This window comes from Myotis davidii, unplaced genomic scaffold (genome assembly GCF_000327345.1).
Source record: "Myotis davidii unplaced genomic scaffold, ASM32734v1 scaffold150, whole genome shotgun sequence".
In the NCBI taxonomy this organism is placed as follows: Eukaryota; Metazoa; Chordata; class Mammalia; order Chiroptera; family Vespertilionidae; genus Myotis; species Myotis davidii.
In genome coordinates, this window is record NW_006283437.1 from 2,792,698 (window position 1) to 2,798,903 (window position 6,206).

Genomic DNA, 6,206 nt, shown 5'->3' on the forward strand with positions numbered 1-6,206 from the left:
AGGAGCTCTGGGGGCACAGGATGGCGCTCAGCCACTCCACCGCCGGGCCAGGGTGGCTGCGTTGGTTTTCAGCGTTTTACAGAAGTAAAAGGCAGTATTGCAGTCTGTCACTGCTTTTTTCTGCTTGAGCTTCCATGACACAGATAATCTGGAGGAGTCTGAGCAGGTGGATAAGCGGGGTAAGTTTTTCAGGCTGTGTGAGCAGCCATGAGGAAAGCTCTCTCCGGTACCGTCCTGCTCAGCAATCCTCAGACCATATCGGGCTCTCCATTGCCCCATGTACTAGTAAGGGGAAGGTTCGGAGTGGGCCGGGATCCCGCATGTCTGACATGAGGCCCTAGTGTATCAAAAGAGACTTTTGTTCCAGTTACCTGGGTGCAGGTGGGCTGAGTCCGACACAAAGGAGTCAGCGGAGACGAAGGGGAGGCAGACTTTTATTAAGCCTTGCTGGCTGCCAGCCGCTCTGCTGACGGAAGGGTCCGGTCTGTCCTGTTCCTCCCGTGCCAGGCGTCTTCTGGTTAACTGAGCTAGGCTGTGCTCAAGGCTGCAAGCTTTCTGCAAGGTATCTGCTAAGTAAGCACAATAAGTTTCCTCTGCCCCGGTTTATTCTCTTTAACCCTTTCAGTAAGGGATTGAAGCACAGTAGGAACTTTTCTTTCTCTTACCTGAGGTTCTGGTACCTGATCGAGGTCAAATTATCTCTGTTTTTATTTAGGAGCGCTAATCTGGTACCATTGTCCAAAATATATTTGCTATGGTCTGAATGTTTGTGTCCCACCAAAACTCCTGTTGGAAACTGTGGGGACCACGCCAGGGTCCCCGGATAGTCAAGACCAATGGGAGCACAGAGACCTGGTTGTCAATACACCAGAATGGCCAAGGCCGCACTGAGCATGAGCCTGATTGGAGTGCCCAAGGCCAAGATACCGTGAGCGGCTGCAAGGACACTGTGCCCCTCTGTAGCCAAATGATTGCTGTCCCTGTTGGCAACTAGCCTTTGCCGCTGGGGTAATATCCTAGTACAGGTTACTGACCAGGAGTCTGCTAGAGAGCGAGCAGCTAGGAAGAGAAGAGAGGAGCGCTCAGACGGAGCTGAGAGCTGGTACTGCCACAATGTAAGGCTAAGAGCTCATAGAGAGCTCAGATGTAGCTCCCAGGCTACCCAGCCAGTGTGCTGGGCAAGGAGACACAGGGAGACAGGAGAAGCTGCTGAGGCAGAACTTAGGTGCCACTACGATGGGAGGCCGTGAGTCTAGGGGGCAGTGTGTGGCTGCTCAGATAACAGCTGTGGGTGTAGAGACTAATGCTGCTTTTTGTAGGAAAGATATGTATTCACCAGCCGGTGTGCAGCTGCCTGTTTTATGGGCACTGTCACGAAGGACTGTTCTGTCTGATGCGATATGGCCACTGGCTTCTGCAATGAAGACTCATCCCTATACACCCACTGCCTTTCATGGCTTCTCTAAGGCTCAGCGTCCAAGGTGTTCCAGTCCCAGGTAGAGGGGCTCGGACCCGACCCCGATAACTAGTGAGCAGAGGATAAAGAAGGAACTCGGACTAAGTTCCCAACAGTCAGTAGAGTGGGCAGGGTTTGAGGAGGAACCAGCCCTGTGCCTGACGTAGCCGAATGGAAAGAATGTAGAATACACGGGCTCAGAGCAGCTCAGAGCAGCAGTGCTGACAGCAACCTAACCCCTCAGGTCAGGGGCCCTCAGACTTTTCAAACAGGGGGCCAGTTCACTGTCCCTCAGACCGTTGGAGGGCCGGACTATAGTTTAAAAAAACAACAACTATGAACAAATTCCTATGCACACTGCATATATCTTATTTTGAAGTAAAAAAACAAAACGGCAACAAATACAATATTTGTATTTGCATGTGGCCCGCGGGCCGTAGTTTGAGGGCCCCTGCCTTAGGTAATGGAATTTGGGGATGAGTCATGCCAATCCCCTGTGAATGGGGTTAGCGCCTTTATTAAGGAAAGGGCAGGCAGAGCTCCCTAGCCCCCTCCCACCATGCGAGGACCCGAGAAGTCTGCAACCCAGAAGAGGGCTGCCATGGGCTGCCTGGTCTTGGACTCCCAGTTTCCGGAACTGTGAGAAATAAACCTTTTTAAAGCGACGTTGAAATAACCATAGTTTTACATCTTTGTGTACTGAAATTTCATTTCTATAAGATAAAGACACAAGAGTAAAATGTATGAATTTAGGGACTTTAAAAGTAAAATACCCTAAAACCAAAAGTTTTGAGTTGTATACCTTAAACCTGTATAAGTTTATTAATCAACTAGAGGCCTGGTGCATCGAGGACCGGTGGGGTCCCTTGGCCTGGTCTGCGGGGATCGGGCCGAAACTGGCTCTCCAACATCCCCCAAGGGGTCCCGGGTTGTGAGAGCGCAGGCCAGGCCGAGGGACCCCACTGCTGCATAAATCCGTGCCCCGGGCCCCCGACACCCCCGATGGGTCTGGGGTGCGGGTGAGGCAGATCAGGGGACAGTGCCCCAGCAGCAACCCAACCCACGCCTCCTCTCCTGGTTGGAGCGTCTGCCCACTGGCGGTCATTGTGCGTCACACCTATTGGGAGCACGGTAGCTCAGGCTTTTATATATGTAGATGCCACCCCAATAAACTCAATTAAAAAAACAGAAAGATTTAAGTTCACAGCAGGCTCACTTGGTGGCATAATAATTTGAACTGGCATGAGGTTAGTTACAATTTCTTCTTTTTTAAAATTTATTTTTTTAATCCTTACCTAAGGATATTTTTTCCATTGATTTTTTTTTTTAAGAGTAGAAGGGAGACAGAGAAACATTGATGTGAGAGAGACACATAGATTGGTTGCCTCCCACACAAACCCCAACAGGAACCAGGGATTAAACCTGCACCCCAGATATGTGCCCTTGACCAGGAATCAAACCCGAGATCCTTTGCTGCACAGGCCAACACTCTAACCACTGAGCAACACGGGGCAGGGCACAATTTATTCTTTTTAATGTGAATCTTTAGACGTTTTGTGATTAGAGAGTGCTGCCTCAGTCTCTGATGGGGATGTTATATAGCAGCGGTCATCAACTGGTGGTCCATGGACCACTGGTGATCTTTGAGGTCCTAAAGATTGGCAACCACTGGTTTAAGGAAACCTTTGGAGCAGTGGTCGCCAACCGGTGGTCTGTGGACCACTCGCGGCAGGTCTGAAAGGTTGGCAACTACTGTTATATAGTGTATAGTGTCAGCACCTTAATTATTTTTTAAAAAAATGTTTTTATTGCTTCTAGAGAGAGGGGGAGAGGGACAGAGAGAAACATCAGTTGGCTGCCCCCTGCACGCCCCCTACTGGAGATGGGACCCGAAACCCAGGCATGTGCCCTGACTGGGATTGGACTGGTAATCTCATGGTTCATGGGTCAATGCTCAACCACTGAACCATCCCAGACAGGCAATTTTTTTTTTTTTTTTTTTACTCCTCACCTCTTTGGTGTACAGGACAACATTCCAACTAACCAAACTACCCAGGTGGGGCCTGATCTTTTTAATCTGAAAAATTCCAAAGGTCTTTTAACTTTTAATAAACACAGTAGTAACTGCTGTGCAGCATCGAGTCCCTGTAATCCTCACGTGTGGGAATGAGCAGCCACAGTGACTTTGATTCTTTTTAGCAATTTAAGATCCCTTTGTTTTTTAAAAATTGAGATCTGATTGACATGCAGCATATAGTTTCCGGTGTACACCACCATGCCTTCACATATGTATACACCATGAAATGTAGCCACGATGTAGTTAGCACCTGCCAGTTAAATTTGTTAGAAGCCACCTGTGGCATTTTGTCACAGTAGCCCAGCCTAAGGTGATGTTCGTATGTGATGCATACTTTTAGATATTACCTTGTGTTTTGTTTTACTTCTTACCTCCATTTCAAACCCGCAGCAGGTGCTCTGTGGTGCGCTGAGAAGCAGTAGCCCGGAGCGAACAGTTCTAAGCCTGATCCGAGAACTGAAATACTGAAGTGACATGTCAGAGCATGGGAAGTAAGGGTTGTATGTCAAGAAGAAAGTGGAAGTGTATCAAGATTCTTTTGGTTAAAAGAGACAGAAACCCAACTCAGACCGGCTCAGGGAAAAAGGGAATTTGCTCCAATAACAGGAAAGCCAGGGACAGTCTGGCTCTGAGTGGCTGGCTCACAGGCTGAAGCACCCATGGAAATCGGTCTCCCCCTCTGGGCCTCCTGGCGTCTGTGAGGCGGCGCTCAGGGCAGGCTCTCCTGAGGGCTGGTTCAGACGCCGGATGCCGGGAACACTATTCTTTCCCCACATGGCTTGGCAACCTTTAAGGAGAACACCCCTTTCCCAGGAGTTTCAGCAAGTCCCAGCGTTGGGTTGGTCACATGACCTGCCTATTCCTGAACCTAGCACCGTGGCTTGGCCAGGTTGGCTTGTATCCAGCCCTGGAGCCAGAGAAACCATGTGGCCTACGGGCAGTTTTCCAAACAAAAGAGCTGGATTCTGTGTCTTCTCTACCAATGTAGGGGGCATGGCAAATGTACCCCTGTGGGAAGCCAAAGCGGGTGAGGATAATCCCAGAGGCCAGGAAATCAGAGGGAGCAGGGAGTTGCTCAGTGTTTGGTAGCAACACTTAGGTGAGATGGCAAAACCTATGAGGAAATGGGTTCTGGGTGTTCGCAGGGAGAAAGTCCACAGGCACAGGGGCTCCCAGCTCACAGAGCTGACCATGACCCACGTGTGGGCTGGACACAAAACTACCGGGTCAGTCCCATTCAGCCTGGGACAGTTAGGTCTCAGCAGTAACAAGAGCAGACAGACTGATAGGGGCAGGAAGAGAATACTGGGAACCAGCTAGATTGTAAGAAATATTAATCCTGCTCTGTTAACCATGATTGTTTATTTTATTCTGACTAAGGCAGGCACATTCTAACCTGGCTGGGCAGTGCCACACAGGACCCGGGAGCTCACTTGGAGATGTAGCCCATCGTTTGGAGCCGCCTATTAGCACGGAAAGATTGCAACCTATTGCAGGAACCAGAGCAGCCAGCCCTTTGAAGGCTCCGGCCCTTTTGCATTTCTAGAAACTGCCCGTTTGCCCTTTTGCCTACTTTCCTATGTAATCTTTGTCCTTCTACCCATATAAGAAGCCGGCTTATGGTGGGGGCCAAGCAGGTTTCTGTGGCTGACCTGCTGCTCTCCCATGCTGCTGGCAGGATTGGGATAAACGCTCATATGATTCAACCCCGTGTCTGCTTAATTGGCTCAAGTAGTGACAGGCAGCACAGACCCATTGATTGGTTACAAGATGACAAACTACTGGAGGAACCTTCCTAATGTTTGAGCCCTGGACCTTTGCATAACTTCCAGGGTAACTCAATAACAGTTAGATTTCCCACTAACGAGGGGGAAGGGAACTAGTTGATAGCCTTTTTGGGAAAATTTCCTGGGTGCTTAATTCCCAAAAGGGTCTCAATAAAATCAATGGATGGCATAATGTAGCTCACCAATGAGGAAGTTACAGTACTGCTTAGCGACAGCTCCGAGATAAAGCTTGACGAGAGGGAAATGATGGAAGATTAAACACAAACTTAATAACTTACCTACTGCTTCCCCCCCAACAGAATATGTAACATCCACAGAATGTTTCTAAGTCGGACTACCTTTCGTGGTGGTTTTATTCCACAGTCAGAAGCAGCAAACCAGAGTTAGCTGCTCATGCCTGAGCCAAGGAATCATGTCATGAAATTGGGACAAGGTTTTTTATATCCTTTTGACAAGCCAAACTGGTAATGTGGTACAGCAGAAATAGTCCTAGATTTGAAGTCAGGAAAGCCACATTTGAAACCCAATTCACCAATTACATGTTATAGAACTTTGAGTACACCCCTTTTTTGTTGCTAGAATTTTATTAAATACTAGAGGCCCAGTGCACAAAATTCGTGAATGGGGGGGTGGGGTGTCCCTCAGCCCGGCCTACACCCTCTCCAATTTGGGATCCCTCTTGCAATCCGGGACTGCTGGCTCCTAACCGCTTGCCTGCCTACCGGCTTGTTTGCCGCCTAACTGCTCCCCTGCCGGCCTGATGGCCCCCAACTGCCCTCCCCTGCAGGGCTGGGGGGACTGGGGGACTCCAGCTAGATGAGGCGGGGCTGAGGAGACTGGGTGCCGCCATCTTGTGGCTGTAGATGCAGCCATCTTGTGTGGGTGT